Consider the following 22881-nt stretch of genomic DNA (forward strand, 5'->3'; position numbering starts at 1 on the left):
TAGTAAATAGAAATTGGAGACACAGTGAATGCTACCAGACCAGATCTTTATGTATTTATGGGCACAAACCTTTTACCTGAACATAGGCAGAGGAACTGGTCTTTCAAAGCCCTTAGGAAATATTTGCCCATCACTCACATGACAGCTCACAACTTTTTGTAACTCCAGTTCCAGAGGATCTAATGCTTCTAGTCTCCTCAAGTGCCAGGAACATATCGGGTGCACAGACATTCATGGAAGCAAAACAGGCAAAACATCTGTACACATAAAAAACTAAGCGAACAACCTCACCCCAAACCTCTGCGGTGCTGGTGAGATGGCCTAATATAAGATAAAGGCATCCACAGCCAAGCCTGACAAGCTGGTTCGCAGGCCCCACATCCTCTGACTTAACACACACAGTTTTTAAATTAATACACTCATTTTAGACACACTCTCACTATGTATATCTGGCTGGCACTATATAGATTCCAACTAAATGAGATTTGCCCTTCCTACATGCTGGAAACATGGTAGATACTACCATGTTAGGCATAAAAATGTTTAAAAACTGTAGAAAACTGTGACTCTCTTTGTCTCATAGCTAGTGTGCTGCTAAGTTTTTGTCAACTTGACACAAACTAGAGTCACCTGGTAGGAGGAAACCGCAAGTGAGAAATGTCTGCATCTGATTGGCTTGTGGGCATGTCTGTGGGTTTTTTTCTTGATAAATGATTGATGTGGGGGTCCATCCTGCTGTGGATGGGTGCCACCCACCACATGCCATCCAGGTAGCCACAGATTATATAAGAAAGCAAGCTGAGTGAGCTATGGGGAGACCTGGTAAGCAGCAGTCCCCACGGTATCTGTGTCAGTTCCACCCCCAGGTTCCTGCTCCCATTTCCTTTGATGGACTGTGATGTGGAAGTAGAAGCCAAATAAACCCTCTCCTCCCTCCAGTTGAATTTGGTCATGGTATTTATCACAGCAACATAAAGCAAATGACACACTAGTCTTGTTCTCCCTTGGTCTGGTTTGGTCTACTACCTTACAACAGGCTTAAACTGTTACATCTTTTACGACTCCTTTCATACTCCCAGTAAAAGTGTACTGTACACACTAATAAGAAATATACAGTGATTACAGTTAGTTAAAATTGCATTATATTTATTTTGTTATGATTTCCCCATTCTTTTCTTTCTTCTACTCTTACAGATCATGAAATTAAGATGCCATCCCCTTACCTTGTCTTCCAGAATAACTATCAAACATGTGTGACAGCAGCAACCCCACATTCACTCTGTATGCTAACTGGAGTCATTCTGAGGAGATCAGTATAAGGGTGACCTTTAGGGCAAAAGCTCTTCTGGCCATCTCTTCACACATGAATCATGGGTAACAGAAAACGCGTTGGCAAGAGAACAAGTCGAACTATACAAAATCTCAAGACCCTCACTACCTATTTCTATGGGGTTATAAGAATTACAAAGCAAATCTGTTGTAGATTTCACAGTGTAATGCACAAGATCCGAAGTGTGAAGTCTTCTTACATAATGTCATTGTAACCATGCCTGTAATGCCCATGATCATCCAAGATTTAGCTCAATGGATCCTAAAAAGTCTTTTTGATCTTCCTAACTTCCTCCATAGTATTTCTTTTACAAAAACTCTGCAATTGTTGGCTATTATGTGGTTTGTGAAATGACAGATTTTCTGTGAGTGACTCTTTTCACATTAGATCTTAGAGGAGAAGACAAAGTAGGTATCACTTGTCAGACAGGGAGAAAAGGTTACTGACCACAGAGTGCAAGGAAGAGACGCAGACAGCTGTCCGCTGCTTTGCTGTGATGTGCTCTATGAGCTCTGCTGAGGGGGGCTACTGTTGTTGGATCAGAGGGGGTGACAGAAGGCCACATGGGTGAAGGTAAGACAGTATGGAGCCATTGCCTGGGCACAGCTGACCTTTCCAAGTGTAGCCTTGGGCTCAGTGCTCGGTGCACAGAGGGAGCAGGGATTAAAGCTCTTCCCACGAAGAGGATGGCCCTTCAGGCACTAGTAAGCTTGGAGCTCATCTATACTAAGAACGTCCCATAATTAAAATGTACGGTGTGATCACCAGCATTTGCTTCTCCTTCCCAGCCACTGGCGGATGGACCAGTCACTGTGCTCTTGCTGCCATGGACACACCACGATCATGCCTGCTCTTCAAGCTACAAGCCAACAGAAACCTCTGTTCCTTTAAATTGCTTCTTATTGGGTTCCCACAAGAAATCTGGCAAACTGGAGCTGTTGTGATTGTGACAAACAGGGCTGTGGTTGTAGGACACATCTGGAAGAGTTTGGAACAGAGGCCTAGAGATGCTGAAGAATGCTGCGAGCTCATGTCCATTCCGATGGAAACTTGGATAACTACAGTGTTAATAGGAATGTGGAGAGGGGGAGCTGGGCTCATGAGATTTCAGAAAAAAAAAATCAAAGGCCTCTCGGAACTGCACTGGGCCCTCAGTGTTACATTCTGGCAAAGAATGTGACTATGTTCCATCTGTGTCCAAAAACTTTGAGTAAGGCTGAAGTCATAACTAATGGTCCAAGTTTGAGGTGGAGGAGATTCAAAGCATAACATCCAGGCCCCAGCATGGGTTTTTTTTTTCCCCCAGATTTATAAGACAGAGCAGAAAGGTATTTTAAAAGTCATGCAGTTGGTGAGAAGAGGAATATGAGTAAGTTTAAAGTTGTGAACCGAGTTAAAGTTGTGGGCAGGGATGGTGCTGACAAAGTATGCACAATGTTTAGAGATTAGTGCCACTGATGAGGGCAGAGGGACTTGGCACTACATGGGAAAATGGACTGAGGTACCTTTAACCCACAGAGAGCTCCAGCATGTATCAATGTAAACTCATCTGAAAACAGAATGGCTGAACAGAGGGAGCCTCTAGGGCATCCTACGGGACCAGGGCTACTCAGAGAAATAGTCCCACTAAAACTGGTCCAAGGGAACTAGGTTTTAAACTGGTAGTGCAACTTGGCATCATCTACATGGTACTGGTCTTGCAGGGATGCAAAATGCAAGAATTAATAGGATCATAGAGGCTTACACCAAGATTCCAGAAAGCCAGCAAAGGTAGGTAACATGTAGTAACACTGGATTCCCTGCATGGAGCTCCTGAGCAAACTGTGTGTGAAGCTATGAGAGTGAAACCCAAGTTATAACAGAGCCTCAGACACCTGAGATGCAGAAACATTAGGCTGAGGAAAGTTGTACTTAGAGAGTAATGCACTGCGGGCAAGCTGGCAACACAGTGTGCCAGTGGTACTCAAATGGTACTTCTGTGGCAAGTATGAAAAACTGCCTTTCTTAGGAGGTTGTGTGGGTGAGCACCAAAGGTCCAGAAAGCTGCCAAGCCCAGGCAATATGTATCAAGGTTGGAAATGAACTCCAACCTGTAAGATATAAGAAAACCTTTCCTCCCCAAGTTGCTTTCAGTCATGATGTTTATCACAAAAATAAAAAGCACACTATTCCAACACCTCCCGTGACTAGTCTTCCATCTGTGTATACTCCATACTGTCCTTGGTTCCTCATCTAATAGTGACTGAGTCAAATGGGCAGTGTCATTAATTGGTTTATATAACTTATACAGAGTGGGTGTATAAAACAAACAGTGGTGGTTGATCTTACAGTTAATATTACACTTAGGGAACAATAAAGAGTTGATTCCATGTAACCTGAGTTCTTGACTAAGGAACTATTTTCTGAACTGCACACTCAATTCTGACACATTAAAGTCCCACATGAACACTGCAATATGTCAACTGAAAGAATATAGCTGATAAAAAAATAAACCAAGCAAAGAAATAACTCCAGATGTGTCCATGCCTAGGCAGTAACATAAGAAACACAAAAACCAACTTCACAAATGACAACTTCAACAGTAATGGTGAGGGTGAGTTAGATAAACTGTCAGCTAGAGACACTGTGGCAACACAATGACATAATGATTCCAAGAATGTCCAGACAATAAAGGTAAAGGAATAAACACCTGGTTGAGAACCAAACAGCTGAATGAAACAAAGAACATGATGCAAGCTATGAAAGAGGAAATTAGACAGACGAACTGAAGACAGACCAATCTGACATGAGGGAAATAAGGAAAAAAAATTAGTCGAAAATCTCTGTGAAAAATGTCACCAATAGAATGGATCAAGGCAAAGGCAAAATACCTGAGCTTAATGACAAGATAGAAAAACTGGACAAAGATAAAACAGTAAAAGGTGCCAGCAGGAATTCCGCATACACACGCATATAGAAAAGACAAACTGTGTGGATAATAGACACAGAAGGAGAGTATAATTCAAGGGACACAGAAAACATTAAAAATCATAACAGTCTGGGCATGGTAACATACCTTTAATCCCAGCACTTGGGAAGCAGAGGCAGGCAGATCTAAGTCTCAGGCCAACCTGGTCTACAAAGAGTTCCAGGCCAGCCAGGGCTGCACAGTAAGACTCTTTCTGTCTCAGCAAACAAAGATCATTACAAAATTTCTCAAAATTTGGAAAAGGGATGTCAATCTAGACACAGGATCTATTTAGGACACAAAGCAGTCATCATGACAATAGAATAAGCCTACAAACCAATAGCCAGAGAAACCCTAAAGCATTTATGAACTCCTGGAGATTATTATCCTACTGCACAATGACAGGTTCCTTATAAAATCAAGTAGAAAAAATTTCTTAGAAGCAAATGAAAATGAAACAGAACATTCCAAAACTTATGGGCTATAAGGAAAGCTTCCCTGGGAAACGAAGCTTATAGCTCTAAGTGTCTACATTAAGAAATCAGAGAGGTTGCAAACAAACAAATCACAAGACAAGAATCATTAAAATCATTAAGATCGGTGCTAAGACCATGATATGGAAATAAACAAAAGAAATATAGAGAACCAATGGAACAAAAATCGGTTCTTTAAAAATACTGACAAACCCTTAGCCAAACAAACTGAGAGTGAGTGAGAGAGAGAGAGAGAGAGAGAGAGAGAGAGAGAGAGAGAGACCCAAATTAATAAAATTAGGAAATTAGGGATAGTAAAGGAGCCATTACAATCGACTCTAGTGGAATTCAGAAGGTCATTTGGTCTTATTTTGAAAGTATATATTCTACTACATTGGAAAATCTACAAGAAATGGAGGAATTTCTAGATGGATACGATGTATAAAAATTAAGCCACATTGAGATAAACAATTTAAACAAATCTGTAGCAAGCAGTGAAGCTGAAGTAGTAATTAAATCTCTCTCAACTGAAAACAGTCCAGATGGATTCCCAGGTGGATTTTCCTAGACATAGAAGAACTAACACTAATACTTCTAATACTAGTCAATAAAACAACAAAGAAATGAATATTACCAAACTCCTTTTACAAGGCTAGTTTTATCCTGATACCAAAGATAACTTAAGAAAAGGAAAGAAACAAAGAAATGTCTCTGATGTACTTAGATGCAAACACTTTCGATAAAATACCTGCAAACTGAATTCAAGAACACATCAAAAAGATCATTCACCAAGATCAAGTTGGATTTAACTACATCTAAGATGTTCACCAATGGAAAACAAAGTAAAGAAGAACTCTAGGAAACAATCCCATGGTTCGATACATGTAATCAATAAATGTTACATATTATATAAGGAGACTCAAGGACAACATGGTTGCTTCCATAGATACAGAAAAGGAACCTGACAAATCCCAACATTTCTTCATATTAAAAATTCAGAAGAAACCCAGAACAGAAAAAACATATACGACAGACCTACAGCCAACATTAAATGAAATTAGAGAAACTCAAAGCAGCTCCACCACGGTCCACTTTGCCTATTTGTATGCATTACAGCACAGTAAGACTAGGAGTCATAGCTTTAGCAACAAGAGAAGAGAACAGACAGACACAGATGGGCAAATAAGTGCCTCTAGTGTAGGTGACAAGATTCTCTATGAAGAGACCTAAAGACTCTAACCAAAAGTGCTAACTGATAAGACACTTTTAGCAGAGTGGCTGGATACAAAAGAAGCACACACAAATCATTACCCTTCCTATGTACTAGCAGAAAACAAAGTAAAAACAATCAGGAAGCAATCCCATTTATAACAGTCTTTAAAAAGATGTTGGTATAAATATAGCCAAGTATGTTAAAGGCCTCTACAATAAAAACTTTACAACACAGTTGAAAAAACTGAAGAGAACTGGGAAGAGTGGTGAATGCCTTTAATCCCAGTGCTTAAGATAGAGAGGCGGTGGGTAGATCTCTGTAAGTTTAAGGCCAGCCTTGTTTACAGAGTGAGTTTCAGGACAGCCAGGGGTTACACAGTGAGACTCATTTATAAAACCAAACCAAACCAAACCAAAATCCTTCAATATTGTGAAAATCGCCATACCTCAAAAGCAACATAAAGATTCAATTCAATCCTCATCAAAATTACAATGCCATTCTTCACAGAAATAGGAAAAACAATCTTAAAATTTATATAGAACCAGGAGAGACCTTGAATAGCCAAAGTATTCCTGAGCATAAAGAATCCTGCAGGAGTTAATACCATACTTGATTCTAAGTTATATTACAGAGACATAATATTAAAAACAGCATGGTTAGGAAGGTAAGATAGCTCAGAGAAGCATCTTCCACTTTGATTCCCAGGACCTACATAGTGAAACATTATCTTCTAAACATAGTGAAACATTATCTTCTACTGAACTAAAACATTATCTTCTGACCTTTATATATGCCTCATGACATGAGTGTATACACACACACACACACACACACACACACACTCTAAATAAAATATAGTGAAATAAATTTCAAAAAAGTATGGTACTCCCAACAAAACCTGGCACATGAATTAATGAAGTTGAGGGCTGAGATGTAAGGTCACACAGTTACAGCTTCCTGATTTGAGACAGAAGCCAGAAATAAACTGGAGAAAAGATAGCATTTTCAATAAATGATACTGGGAAAACTGGATAGACACACAGAAGGATGAAACTAAGTCCTTATCTCTCACCAGTCACAAAATCAGCTCTAAATAGATCAAAGGCCTCAATGTGAAACTTAAAACTCTGAAACTGCTACAGAGAAAAGTAACAAGTGCATACCAAGACACTGGTTTTAAGTACAGACTTTTCCTCAGGGCTCAGACTGCTCAGGGAATAAAACCAATAATCAACAAATGGGATCTTGTAAGATTAAAAGGCTTTTGTTTTGCAAAGGCAACAGATAATCAAGTGAAGAGGCAGCTTATGGCTTAGGAGAAAGTCTTTCCCAGCTATGTATCTGACAACAGGGTAGTGTCTAGAATATACAAAGATCTCAAGAAACTAAACATTCAGAAAACAAACAGCGCAACAAAGAACTAGGTCACAGACTTACCAACCTAGGAGGCATTTCAAAGAAGGCAGTGCAGCTCACTCATTGGACTAAAGGCCTGCTCAACAAGAGGGAGGTCGTGCTTATTATTGAAAACCTAGCCAATTACCTACCAGTGGCTGGTGGGGTCATGGACCTAGAGGAGAACTGACTACCAGCACTTTTCTAAACCAGGACAATTTCCAATTGCATTCTAAATATTTATCGTTATATCCTTGAATGAGCACAGTTCTCGCCTCTCATCAAGAAGCTTCTTTTGCAGAAGGAGACTATTATAGAAGTCCACAAGGGTGCCCAACCCTAGTAGATCCATTTATAATAAAACCTGTACACCCAAGGCTCAGGAAACAGAGAAGAAGAGGAAGCAGAAAGATTGTAGGAGCCAGAGGATCAGGATGTCTGTTGTGACATAATGTCTTCTTATGACAGGGAAGCTGTACCTATGGCATCTCAAAAGTATGGTTGCCTAAACAACACCAGCAAAACAACACCAATTCATATGCCAGTGTGGATGGGAGTAATCTCAAAAGTCCTGTCCCTAGATGAAGAGCTAAATAACTAATGTCTGCTTAGGGGAATCAGTATTCTCTAAGAATGAGCCTCCCACCCCATGAACCTCAAGAAGTCTGCTAAATACACACGCATGAACAACTCTAAAAGGACTCACGATTTATTTATACAGATGTATGTATGTATGTATGCATGCATGCATGTATGTATGCATGTATTCATAAAAATCGAAGAAGACATGATCTTGAGAGGAAGTGTGTGTGGGGAATCATGGGAAAAGTTGGTGGGGGAGGTGAAGGGTTGGAAATGAGGAAACAGTACTCATATACTCTTAAAAGAAATCCTTTCAATTAAAAAAAAAGCAGGGGGCATGGAACGGAACAGAGTTTGAAATGAACTACAAATTGCTAAAAATATTTTAAAATGTATTTCACCATCAACCATGAGGAAAATGAAAACTAAACTAAAGCTGCTTTGAGATTCTGACTCAACTCCAGAATGGTGACCATCCAGAAAGCAAGGACAACAAATACATATTAGGATGTGTGGGAAGGGGAGCCTTGTTACAGCTGGAGAGAGTCTAGACTAATATGGCCACTGTGAAATTCAGTGTGGTGTGTCTTTAAGCTGGAAATATATCTATCATATATGACTGGGCTATATCATTACTGAACATATAACTCATATACTCAAAGGACCGACACCATGTTCTTTGTGAAATGTAATCAGCCTGGATGTCCATCAACTGATAAAAGGATAATGAATGTTGGCATATACACATAACTGTAAAGAAAAATGAAATTGTAAAAGGTGCAGGAAAATGGGCGGGACTACAAAATTATACTAAGTAGCCCAGGAAGATACACAGCACATATTCTCTCTCACGCAGATCCTAGCTTTGACCTTTTATCTTTGTGTGTTAAATCTGGAGTATCTATAAAGGTCAGGAGGCTTAAAAGGGGCAGCGACTTGGGGGAGGACTATTAGACAGGAAGGGAGGAGGCCTTAAGGGGTAAGGGGATAGCAAACACGTGTGCTGTGAAGACAACAGAGGGAAGGCTGGGGATTAAAGGGTTAAGCAGGGCTGGGCACAGGGGAGAGGTAGGAAGTGAGGGTCAGTCAGTCAACACTAAGGACTTACAGAAGCCTTCATGAGAAGCCACTACTTTATAAGCAAATTAAAAACATACTTTAAAATCAAAAAGGAGTTTGGACACAGATACTCTGTGTAGATGGACAAAGAAGAATATTCCAAAAGACATGGGCTATTGAGTCAAAACCTTGGTTCCAGCCAGATGGAGGCCACATCCCATTGAGTTAATGGCAAGGGAGGAATCAAAAGGCCCCCAAACAACACAGGCTACTGTCACTGCGCCTGGCTGCCCACCACAACCATCATTGCTGACGACATGGCATATTTTTGTTTCTAGATATAGAAAAACCAAGCTAGAACTGCTCTGAAATCTTCCTCCCTGTTGGCTTGTTGCTATAGTGTCAGAAGATGCTATGCAGGCCGCTGGGGGAGAAAAGTCACCAATATTACCCAGTACTGAACCCTGAAAGCTGCTATACTGGCCGGGTTAATATTTTGCCAACTGGAGAGAGTTTGGAATTTCATAGGTTCGGAGGCTAATTACTTTATCTTGGGATAGTTTTAGCTTTCTGGAACAGCCATTTCTTGCCAGCCTCTACATATGAACTAATACTTGTGAATAATAATAATAAATAATAAAACAACTCATAGAAGCTATTAACTTATTAGAAAACTAGCTTCCACTAATCCAAGAGCTACGAATGCCATCAAATAACATCTTGAGCCTACAGAAAAGAATCCCCCATCTTAATGTTACTGCCTCTCTGGTATAACCACCAATGTATTTTAAAGTTGCCTTGATTTATGATTTTCTTTGTTCTATACAATGATAAAAACCCCATGAAACTGCTCCTACATTGGAACATGGAATTTAAGGCAACATAATCTGTGTTCTTGAGCCATGGTTACTCATAATGGCTCCGAAGTAAAGTATCTCGTATTCCCAAGAGATGTGTTGTGAGCACCAAAAGACAGCCTTAGGAACGGACACCTGCACACGTCTTAGCTTGGGACAGACCATCTTAGTTATCTTTTTTATTCTCTATACTGCTTGCCCAAACTCAGTTCCATAAGTTCAAGAGCTACATTTTGTGGTCTTTGAGCATAATACTTGAGAGAACATGAAAGGTGTAGTTGTTTCTAAAGAAAGCAGGATTTATTTCAGTGTCTGAGGGCAGGTGGAGCTGAGACTACAGAGTACAAGAGCACTGAGCATTTTTACCTATAGCCAGTAAGAACTGTTACTGTTTATGTCATGAAAACATAATGTCCTTAGGCAACAGCTTTCTGATAACACCTAGGTCTGATAACTCCCGAGGTTAGGGAATTTAGGTAGGACTAGAGACTCAAGAAGCACATGGTTTTCAAAGATGGCCTGAGCTGGTTCAATTCTCCATTTGTACCCAGGAAACAGACCCTGGGAGGGAAAACAAGTCACCTGAAATCCATAGCAATCATAGATATATCAGGTCTCTTGGCTCCCAGTCAGACTGATCTTCACAGTCCAGTCTAGAGATGCCACGTGGGGCTAAGAAGTTTCTTGACAAGGCAAGGAGAACAGTAGTAAATCTGGAGAGGTTGCTAGAGCAGGACATGGCAGACTGCAGCCATGCTCACACCACATGGAGAGCTGAGGCAGTAAAACCACTTAAGGCCAGGAGTCAGAAAAGAATTAGAGCAACAGAGACAGAGTCCCAGCAGAGCAAGGGAGAAAGAAGAGGGGACACAGAGGGAAAGATTGTTTTCTCATTGTGCTGGGAACCAAACCTAATGCCCATGAATGCTAGGGAATTGCTTCACCACTGAGGCCCAGCCCCAACTTCTATAAGGACCTTTGTGACTGAAGACAACCAGCATTAGTGATCTTAAAGCACACCTCTGCACTTCTGTGACTATCACTAGGTGAAACCCCAAAGACTAGGAAGTGAGTCTGCAGAGAAGGAGCAGGAGGTCTGTTTCCCCTCGAGCTGTCTCTACCTTCCCAGCTTTTCATCTACCTTCCCAGTCTGTTACGCTGCATGAACCAGTTAGAAATAAAAAGGAATTATGTCTGTGGGGTACATGTGACCCCTCTACTCCAAGAAGCAGGCTTTGCATCTTTTAATAAAATAATTTCTAGTTTCAGCATTCCTGGTTGTCTTGAAGTTAAGTCTTTTTTTCTTTTTAAACACAGTGGTTCTCAACCTGTGGATTCTTTACTGAAACAGAATGTAAAACCTTACAGGTTTTCTCAACTGATGAGCTGCTTAAATCTTTGACACATGTCAATTTATTTGTATGCTAGTAATGACTTTAATTTTTTGTCAAAATTAATACTGTACAAGAAACATTTCTTTCCTAACACGTGACAGATTTTTCTGAGTAGACACTTTTTAACTTCTAAGAACAATGGATATAGTTTGGGTTTTTTAAATTTAGGAGTTTACTGGGCAAGGTGACACACTGATTCCAACACTTATTAGGCAGAGGCAGGAGGCCGAGCCCCAGGAGTTTGAGGACAGACTAGTCTACACTGTGTTCCACACCAGCCAGGACTATCTGCTAAGACCCTGTGTCCAAAGCAGTGGGGTTGGGGAGATGGCTCAGTGGGCAGAGTGCTTACTGTGTGAGGCTGGCAACCTGGGTTCAAATCCATAAAAACGTCATACGTGATCATCTGGAGTCCTATATGGCCCTTTGGGGAGATGGGAGGAGAGACAGGAGAACTGTGAACACATAAGTGACCAATGAGAGAGACCTTGCCTCGAACAAGGTAAAGTCAAGGACTAACGCTCATGGCTTTGGGGCAAATCCTCCAAAATGTCTAGCAGTTGCTTCTTTACTCTACCTGGAAGATGCCTGTGGTCAGAGAACCCAGCTTTGAAGTCCAGCTTGCAAACAGACTTTGGGAAAGTTTCTTTGTACCCTTTGCTAGAAGCTGCTTTTGTTAGAGTAAAATGTGTAGCTCAGTACCTACCATTTTACCCAACAAATGTACAATCTATGCACATCAAATCTATCCACATTGATGACACAACATTGCCATCATTGGTACTTTCCATTATCTTTAGCACAAAGAAACCCATTAAACCAGTGGGTATCAACTGTCCTAATGTTTTAATACAGTTCCTCATGTTGTGCCAACCATAAAATTAATTTCATTGCTACTGAAAACTGTAATTTTGCTACTTTTGAGAATTGCAAAGTAAATATCTGATAAGTTATCTGATACTCGACCCATGTGAAAGGGTCAATAAACCCCAAAGGGCTTATGACTCACAGCTGAGAACCACTGTCTTAAATAATAATTATCCATTTCTCCTCTCCAGCCCTAGTAACCAGCAACCTATCTTCTGTCTTTAGGACTCTTGACTCCTCTAGATAGCTCATGCAAGCGGAAGCATCTCCTGCTTTTCCTTTTATGTCTGGTTCAGACATTTCATTTCATTTCATTTACCATAGTGTGTTCTAGCTGCATACATATTGTAGTATATCATAATAACTTATTTTTTAATTTATTTACATATGTGCATGAGTGCTACAATGTGCACGTGGAGGTCAGAGGACAACTTGCAGGAGCCAGTTCCTCCTTCCACCACTTGGGTTCTAAGGACTGAATTCAGGTTGTTTTGTGGCATGCATGGCTACTTGCTAAGCCACCTCAATGGCCTTTTAAGGACTGAATAATATTCCATTATATTTACATATCACATTGCTTCTCAATTCACTTGATGATGGGCAATAGGATTGTTTTTACCTTTTAGTTTATGGAAATAAATCCCACCATGAAGCGGATTATATAAATATATGTATTCTTCCCTTCGGGTATGCACAGTGTCCAGTAATAGACCCGCGGGTTTACAATGTAGTTCTATGTTCACCTTTCTGAAGAATTGTCAAGTTTTTTCTAGGATGGCTGCACCATCTGACAGAAATACAGTTGTCCTAATTTCTCCACATTTCTGCCGGTACTAACATGTCCTATAAAATTATTATAGCCACCCTACTAAGTACAAAGTGGACCTCACTGTAGTTCTGATGTGCAGTCTCCAGGGAACTATGGTGGTGTGTGTCTTCTCGTGTGCTCACGGACCATCTAAATCTTCTTTAGGGAAATATTACTGAAATACTTGGCCTATTTTTAATTGGGTTGTTTCTATGCAATTAAGTTGCTCTTTATATGCTCTGGGCATCAATCTTTATCATATGACTTACAAATGTTTTCTTCCACTGTGTAGACTCTGTTCATTTTCATGTGTATAGATACCATTGTGCATAAATGGAGGTCAGAGGACAGCTAGCAGGAGGCAGTTCTTCCTTTGCATCTGTGAGCCATGCTTGGCAGCAAGCACCTTTACACTGAGCCTTCTCACCAGCCTTTCTTTCACTTCAACAGTGTCATTTTACACACAATGTTTGTTCTAAAGATTGCACTCCTTACTTGTTTATTTTTAAGTATATGGTGGGTACGTGATTACCACAGTGCATGTACTGGAGAACAATTTTCAGAACTCTGTTTTCTCCTCCCAACCAGGTGGGTCCTGGGGGATGGACTCAGGTTGTCAGGCCTGGCTTTAGCAAGCACCTTTACTCTACAAACTACCTTCCCAGAACAGTATACAAGATTTTAACTGTGATGAAGTTAATTTTTATTTCTTGTTCCCTGTTTCTGGTGTCTTGTCCACAAACCCACAGTCAACTATATCATTAAAAGTTCTACCAGGGTTCTTTAAAAAATAAGTTTTATAGCATTAACTCTTCATTTTAGAGCTTGGTTCATTTCTAGTTAATTTTGGTGTTAAGATCCTAAGACAAATTATTTTTTGGAGGCACGTGGACATCAAGTTTTCCTAACACTGTTTGTTGAAGAGAATCCTTTCCTAATCAATGGTGTTGGAAGCCTTGCTAAAATACAATTCACCACCCTAGACATTTATTCTTTACATCTCTATTTTATTACTATCGTCTGTATTTATATTCTTAGATCAATAACACTATTTTAACTACTACAGCAGTGTAGCAAGTTTTTAAGTCAGCAAGCCAGAGTCAGAAAAACAGTTTGCCAGTTCTTTAAAAACTGCAACACACACACAAAAAAAAAAACAAAAACTGCAACACAAAATACATACAATGTATCTTGTGATTCCATTCCTACAGACAATGTACATCCAAAGAAGTGAACATGGGGACTTCATGTGCATGGCAGCCTTATTCTAACAAACCCAAAAATGAAAAATGATTTTTTTCTTTTTCCCCAAGATGTATCTAGTCCTTCTTTCAATTCTATGTGATTTGAAGATTGTCTTTTTCATCTCTTTTAAATAGGCTGTTGCACTGGGTATGGTGGTGCATGCCTATAACCCCAGCAATTGGGAGGCTGAGGCAGAACTGTGAGTTTGAGATCAGCCTCAGTTGCATAGTGAGATAATAAACTCTTGTTTCAAAATCAAACCCCCAAACCAAGGTAATTAGATTTTGGAAAGAACTGCATCGAGTCTGTGGCTAATCACATTGGAGGCATCCTAACAATGTTATGCTTCCTGGCACAGGACTCTGCAGGTATGAAACTTCTTTTCAGAGTAACTCACTAAGCCTTTCTTGGCATACTGGCTTTGTAGTTCCCCAGTCAGTTGCTGGAGGTTCTTCCAGCAAAGCAGATGTGCTGGTTAGTTTTTGTCAAAAGTTAGAAACTGGAGTGTCCTTGGAAGAGGAGCCTCAATTGAGGAGCTGCCTTTATCAGACTTTCTGTGGGTATGTCTGTGGGGCACCATCTTGAAGTGTGAGTGGTGTCACCCTTGGGCAGGAGGCCCTGGGATGTCTAAGAAGCATCTGAGCGGGCCATAGAGAGCAGCTCAGTCAGCAGCACTCTCCCACAGTCTCTCCTTCACTGCCTGCCTCCAGGTTCCTGTTTTGAGTTTAGCCTTAGCTTCCCTTGATGATGGGACTGTGATTTGAAATAAACCTTTTCTTCCCTCAGATTGCTTTTGGTCATGGTGACCATGTTGGTTTTGGGAAGGATTATGGAAGGATTTTGGAAGTTTGGGCTGGAAAAGCCATTGCTTAGAGTTTAACTGTTATGGACTGTTGAGAGATATACAGATAATGGAGATCTTGGCTTGTGAAATTTTAGAGGGAAGCAAAGAGTCTATCAGGACCATTCATGTGACACCCTGTAAATGAAATTTTTGCTTTCCTGTGACAAATGATGTTGGATAGATCACTTGGGCTAAAGAATAAGCTGCCATTAATAAGAGACTAAAGTTACTGACATGAAATCTTCTGAGAAGTGTTTCCTCAGGGTCAACACAGAGAATCTGTGGTCGAGAGTAGGGTATGGATGCATCTCAAGTTGGCATCTGAACCTGGTAATGTTTAAGTGCCTCCCATATGGTATTGTTTTGTGTAGCATGAAAGCTTCAGAGTTGAATGGGTTATGGAGAGCCACAGAGGCTTGGCACTTTAAGGGATCACTTTTAAGAGGCCACTCTGTTGCAGTGTATATACCTCAGCATACTGGTGATGCCAAGACCATGGGATGACAACCAAGGACAGTGACAGGTATGTAGTGGAGCTAGCCTGATTCTATGAGACAAGCTGTGTATACAGAGGATAACTGACTTGGAGAAGCAGAACTGCCCAAGCCTTTTGGAGCCCAGAAGATAGTGAGTCCAAGCTGTGGAACACTGAGCTATTCCACTGTTGGGTTTTGGTTTTGTTTGTTTGATACTGTGGTTCTTCTGTTCTAAAATAAGAAAGTATGCAACTTATTTTGGATTCACAGAAGCTCATAGTTAAAAGACTGGATTTTTAAAGAGGGCTTAAGACTTTTACATCTTGTAAAGTTCTTAACGATCATAGAAATTTTAAAAGTTAGACTGGTTTTATATTACAATATAAATATAAGCAAGATCTTGGGAACAAAGAAGGAATGGTTATGGCTTAACAGTGTCAGTCTGCATGTCAGTGGATAAGGACTCAATTGTGCTGGTTAGTTTGGTCGTCTTGAGATAAACTGAAATTACCTGAAAAGAACCTCAATCAAGAGTCTGCCCTTATCAAACTGGTCTGTGGAGATATTTTCTTGATTAATGCTTGATGTGGGCTGTGTTACCCCTGGGCAGGTAATCCTGGGACTGTATAAAGCAAGATGTGCAAGCTACAGAAAGCAAACCAGTGGGCAGTGCTCCTCAGTTTCTCAGTTTCTGCCCTGAGTCCCTGTCAGGCTTCCCTGATGACAGACCACATCACTGCAAGTGTAAGCCAAATAGGCCCTTTCCTCCCCACGCTGCTTTTAGTTATGGTGTTTATTACAGCAACAGAAAGCACACTAGAACAGTAGCCAACCTAGAGCTTAGGGTCTCATTCTAGGATTTCAGAAAATTAGCAATAGCCTTTTGGTATAGGGGTATGATCACCTTAAAAGCTACTCAAATGTAGGCTTTTAGAGCAAGTTTACACTTGGGTGTCTTTTGACTGTTCATTCACCCTGGAAGTGTACATATATCTATATGAATTCAGATCTTGTTTTGGCATGGAAAGAAGGATATATATATATATATATATATATATAAATATATAAAATCAACTATAAAACCAACTAAGATTTTAAAGATAGTTTAATCAACCTTGCTGTAGAAGTGAGACAATGGGGGCTGAAGAGATGGCTAAGCAGCTAGGAGCACATGCTGCTTGTGCAGAGGACTCCCATGGCTTGTAACTCCAGCTCAAGAGATCCAACAATTTCTTTAAGCCTCCATGGGCACCCTCATACACATGACATTTACTCATAGAGACATAAACACATAAAAAAAAATCTTTTAAGGCTAGCCTGGCCTGCATAGCAAGTTCTAGGACATCCAGAGCTATATAACAGACTCTGTCTCATTTCCTCTGCCCCCAATAAACCATTAAAAAGAGAAATGCTTTGAGCACTTGTCTAGCATGGATGTTGTGAGGTCATGAGTTTGAGCCCCAAAACATTAAAAAAAGAGGAGATAGCCCAGTTAGTTACAGACCTGGCTGTATAACCAGGAGGGCCTGAACTTACATCTTCAACACAAATGAGTGTGGTGGAGTGTCTGTACTTCCAGCACTAGGAGGCGGACAAGTGGTGAATGAACTTCAGGTTTGGTAAGAGGCCTTGTCTCTAAAAAGCAGGTGGAGAGCAACAGAAGAAGCCTGGTGTTGTCTTCTACAAACACATGCATCACCAACTCCATCCGCCCCCTTCCACACACACAATTTTTAAAAAAGTGAGATATTAAGTACATTTGTTATTTTAGAGGTGTGATGGTTTGTATATGCTCAGCCCAAGGAGTGGCACTATTAGAAGGTGTGACCCTGTTGGAGTAGGTGTGTCACTGTGGGTGTGGGCTTCAAGAACCTCATCCTAGCTACCTGGAAGCCAATATTCTGCTAGCAGTCTTCAGATGAAGATGTAGAACTCTCAGCTCCTCCTGCACCATGCCTGCCTGGATGCTGCCATGCTCCCATCTTGATGATAATGGACTGAACCTCCGAACCTGTAAGCCAGCCCCAATTAAATGTTGTCCTTATAAGAGTTGCCTTGGTCATGATGTCTGTTCACAGCAGTAAAACCCAAACTAAGACAATAAACTAAGACAATAAGATAGCAGAATAGTGTGCCTTAAACCCAGACAATTAAATACAGAAGGTATTTACAAGGGAACCCAGAAAGGGCAACTTCGTACTCTTAAAAATTGGAAAAAACCTAAATATATTCAACTGCATAATTTGTGCTTTCAGTTTCAGGTTAATCTTTTCCAGAAAACCCTCTCCTCAACAAAGGGAAACATGTCAGAGGGATGACAGTGGAGTCACTAACCAGGGCACACTAAGCATGTGAGCCTACACACTTCCAAAAAAAAATTTTTTTTGAGACAGTTTCTCTGTGTAGCCTGGTTGTCTGTCTGTACCTCAAGGCTGGCCTTGAGGCTCTTCCTGTTTCTGCCTCCCACACAGGGCTTCAAAGTTTCTTTTGTTTTTGTTTTTGTTTTTTTAAGAAAGAAACAAGCTAGCCAAAGGTCTGGGGGACAGCTTAGTAAATAAGCGAGGCCCGAGTTCCAAATCCACATGGAAATGACGATGATGAGAACAACAATGAAGAAGAGGAACAACAACAACAATAACAACAACAACAACAGCTTAAAAGGCTGGAAAGTCAGCTCACAGGTGAAGGTGCTTGTTTCCAAGTCTTTTGACCTGAGTTTCATTCCGTAGGCCCACTTGGAAGGAGGAGACAATTCCTCAAATTGCCCTCTGATCTCCACTGGCACTCAGTGGCATGGCATATATGCATGCACACATAAACACATGCCATAAAAAATTTTTAAATATTTTTTAAATATAAAAATATTTTAAAACTAGAAATAAATGGAGAAATCTAAGAATTAAATACCCCAAAGAGCCTACATGCTAGTAATTGTTTTGATCTTTCTGTTATTATTTTCTTCATTATTTGGGGTGATAATCAAACCTAAATATTCTAAGTATGTTTTATTTCCGCTTGTCCACTAAGCATTCTACACAATAATCACTGCAGTACAGCTGAAAGTAATGATGGTGAATCACATTTGAATCTGTGTAACAATTATGGAAATAAAAATATCTGTTACCCACCTTTATCATTCATATGAATTTAGATGTCTAAGTAAGTTGGTTTTTGTTTCAATTTATTAAAAACCTCTTTTAAAAGTCAAAATAGCTATAAAAAAATGAAGGTCTGCTGACATAAACTTTCAAAACTGACACCCAGTTAATGCTGGTGGGAATGTAAATTAGAGGGTATAGAAATCAATATGGCAGTTCCTCCAAAATGAAAAGTAGAACTACCGAGTGACACAGCTCTGCACCCCACATCACATACCACAAGGCCCTCACACACCCACTGCTGAAGAGCGGTTCACGATGGCCAACTTACAGAACTAGCCTAGGTGTTGTCAACAGATGAACAGGCAAATTGTGGCACATTCAGTGGCCACATGTTTAGAAGAATGATACTGTGTGGTTTTTTGGAAAATGGATCAACATGAATCTCCACATTAAGTGGAGTGAGCTGGACTCAGAAAGCGGGTGGGGAGGAGACAAGGAAAGGCACAGGTGGTGACTCCACTTAGAACACATGGCACATTTGAGCGGCCTCTCTGAAACCCAGCACAACCAAGAGAGCTCTTGATGTATCTACATCAACCAAGAGACTATGCACTTGCTACAAGTTATACTCAATGTGCATATCTGACTTGGAGCATAGTGTATAGTAAGCACTCAGCAATGCTAGCTGACTCAGGAACTGAATGAGCCAGCATACTCCAAGCCATATGACCCTGTTTGGTACCAGAAGAATCTGCCACAGTTTCTCCAAGAGTCTTCAAGAATTACTTAACAAAATTCACTCGCTATGGTAAAGATTCTGAAGATATTCTCAATTGTTTGGATTAGTTTAGCTGTGAAGACGAATCTAAGAAGCCCAATAGAACCCCCAAGTATTCTTGTAGCTTAGCGGGGCTAATTTTCTCTTCATTGCAGCTCCCATCCCATCAAACTCAACCACTGTTCTCCTGAGCCAGGCCAGTACCCACACTGGAACAATTGGTAAATCAGTACAAACATCAGGTGTGGGGCACTGAATCGCATCATCAGACAGAAAACTTGATGAAGTCGAGTGGATTCAGAAACCCCAGTACCTTCTTCATACTGGAGGATGGTAGAGGTTTTATCTATTTCCAACCAGGTTTCTCTCCTGGAACACATGACTACGACACCCCATGGAGAGGACTGTGATAATCAGTCATGAAGGGTCAGCACTTGAAGCCCCTCCACATGCAGATAAGCCATCCCTAACATCTCAGACCAAGCCAATAGAAAGCATCTACCTTTGGACCCCAATCCACCCCAAAATATAAGATCCTATCCACAAGGAACAACACTTGAGAGTCACTTCATCAAAGATCATCTGAGAGTGTCTGTCACAGAGCTGAACACTTGTGGGAGACAGAGTTCTCTCCTAAAGCTTTCAGTGCTGGAAGCTGCAGTCACTTCCTGCTTGGTAGCCCCAGCCTTAGCTCCTAGCCACTGAGCTGAGCTCTGCTGACAGGCCGTGGTGCCCCACGTAGTGCCCCTCAGGAGCAGCAGCAGCATCTGACTCCCATTCCTGGTTTGCAGCACCTGCTCTGTACCATCCTGCCTGGTGGCACAGACTCTGGAGCAGTGGAGGCTTTGGAAGACTGACTCCCCTATCCCCTCCTTTGGAGAGTGCAACAGATCTCCGCAGATAGCATCCAGTACACAGACCGGCAATCAGGCTCAGGAAGAAATATGTAGTATGTCTTCATGATATTGGCAGATGTGAATAACTTATTTCACTTCAATATTAGAATACTGTCTGATTTTGGATTTTAGACATGACACACTGCCACTAAACACAAAGGATTTACCATGGAAGCTTTCCGTCTCTGGGCCTAGAATTTATAATTTTAGTTTGCAGAAAGCTACAAAAGTCCCCAAGCTTTATCAGCAAGCCAAGCGTCTTGGAAAATGAATGTGTCTCCGAAATCCATTTCCCCAACAGTAACCTCAGTCCCACGACCGAGGCAGACTCTCGATTGTTCTGAGCTACCAATGTAATCAAAGAGCAGGAAAGAACTGACAAGATGAAGGAGGACTTCCAACCCTGGAAATGTTAAACAGAATCCACACTTTCACGTCCTGTTTGTGTAACTTGGGTCTTGAGTAAGAAATTTCAGTGTTGCCTAAAATGTTCTTCTAATAATGAAAGTGTCTGAGACTGCAATGACTCTTACAGCTTTTCAATGACTAAACTTGCAGGCAACAGGCAGAGTTCAAGGCTGCCCAGTCTGAAGATTAAGAAAATGGAGGTTAACTTTATTTAGCTCCCACAATACTACAGAAATGGTGACTTGTCACCACCTTACCATTAGACCCAGGCACTACTCTAGAAGCTAAACCTCACTTCTGAGTCTTGTAGCAATTTAAAATAAGCATGTGCTTTGTGGTTTTAGTGTATGGAGGCAGATATACAAATTATTTGCTTCATTCTCAATCCACCCAAAAAAAAAGGCATGGAAGGTAGATTAAACTGTCTGAGGCCTTTAATATGCAATGAGAAGCCTTCCAATTACTTTTATTTCACTAAAAATGAAAAGGTGATTTTTAAAACAAAATAGTTTTATTATGAGTCATGTGCTTACATGTGTCTGTCTATCACTTTTGTGCTTGATCCGTGTAGAGGTCAAGAGACAGCATCAGGTCCTCTGGACTGGAGTTACAGAAGGCTGTGTGTGAGCCACAGTGTGGATTCTGGGAAGCAGATCTTCTGTTTCCTCTGCAAGAGCAGCAAGTCCTCTTAACTGCGGAGCCAACTCTCTAGCCCCATGAATGAAGTCTTTATATGTTCAAACAAGAACAAGATCCACACTGAAAGCTGACAAACATCTCAAATTTTGCTAAAGATTCATTCATTTATGGGTTCCCCCCCTCAAGGCGACTTAACAATAGACCAAACTTATTCTTACTGCCTCCATGTCACAGAAATGTCTACTCTCTCAACACCCAAAGACAGGATTTCTTTAGATTTCTCAACAAACTAATCTCTGGGAAATGGGGCTGTATCAACAGAAATAAAATGTACAAACCCCTCAAAACAGCAATAAATGGTGCTCATACACTAAAACTGGATACAGAGAAGTGTGTCCTCTTGTTGCTAAAACTCCTTCCTGGGGGAGACATAAGCAGAACCTACTCCTTCTCCTAGAGGTCCAATGACAACCCAAGATATAATTCCACCAATGTTCACACTGGGGGGAACCTATGAGTCTATTGAGCTTCCTTACAGAGCGCAGGTGATAGCTTACTTACAAGGGTGTAAGTGTTCCTACCCTGACAAGCCACCGCGGGAACAACTACGCAGCAGAGATGCAGGTTTTCCTGTGTATCCTGATGGAGTGCCCTTCCTCTATGTACTTTAGCCCCGCCTCCAGGCCACATGCAACTAAGGCGGAGTTGCACACAAAAGATAGTAGGAAACAGGGGAGTATAGCTAAATATCTCAAGAAATGATTGCTTGGCTTGGAGGAGAGTCACTTGAAACCCCTCTTTAAGTAGTACACTGCTGGGCACAGTGGCATTTGCCTATAATCCTAGTATCTGGGAGGTTGAGGTAGAAGGATAGTATATTCGAGGCCAGAATGGATTACAAAATGCACCCTCCACTCCCTCCACTCCCAGAATTTCTTGCTCTCTGCTTCTTGATCCATCAGGGACTCCAGGAGTCAGTTGAAAGCTTCCAACCATCATGATTGACTGTCCCTTAAATGGTGAAAAGTCCACCCTTCCTTCCTTAACTTGGTTCGGTCAAGTATTCTGTCACAGCAACAGCAAAGTAACTAACACAGTGACAAAGCTAAGAGTGCTGCCTGTTGGCCTTAAAGATGAAGCCACGGTGTGCCCCTAAATCTACCTTGCAATACACAATTCTGTAAGGGCTACACCTTGCCCTGTTAATCTTTCAGTGTTCAAGACTTACTTCCTTAGTTGTGGCAGAGTCCTGGACACTTGTGGGGGACAGAAATGTACCCAGCTGTTGGTTGTGGGAGACAGCATGATTTGAGGTTAACCTGTGTGAACTCAGATGCATGAGTTGCTTGCTGCATGATCCTGAACATGTCATCTCCTCTGATAGCCAATCCCTCCTTCATAAAACGTAACAGCTGTACCTATTTTGTGAGGTTTTTATGATGTGCAGAGATAAGGCATATAAACTGGGCAGTACACAGTAGACGCTTAAAAAAAGATATTTAAATCTGGTCTACAAATATAGTTCACTGGTAGAGTTTCTGCCTAGCAAGTGTAGGGCTCTAAGTTCAA

General features: G+C 41.0%; 1 protein-coding gene across 2 annotated transcripts in view; it reads right to left on the bottom strand.

The window, feature by feature from the left end:
• The window catches only part of Lonp2 (lon peptidase 2, peroxisomal), an 88631-nt gene that overhangs the window by 6829 nt on the left and 58921 nt on the right, over positions 1 to 22881 (bottom strand). The window lies entirely within an intron of this gene.

The sequence above is a fragment of the Apodemus sylvaticus genome, chromosome 21 (assembly GCF_947179515.1).
Source record: "Apodemus sylvaticus chromosome 21, mApoSyl1.1, whole genome shotgun sequence".
NCBI lineage: Eukaryota > Metazoa > Chordata > Mammalia > Rodentia > Muridae > Apodemus > Apodemus sylvaticus.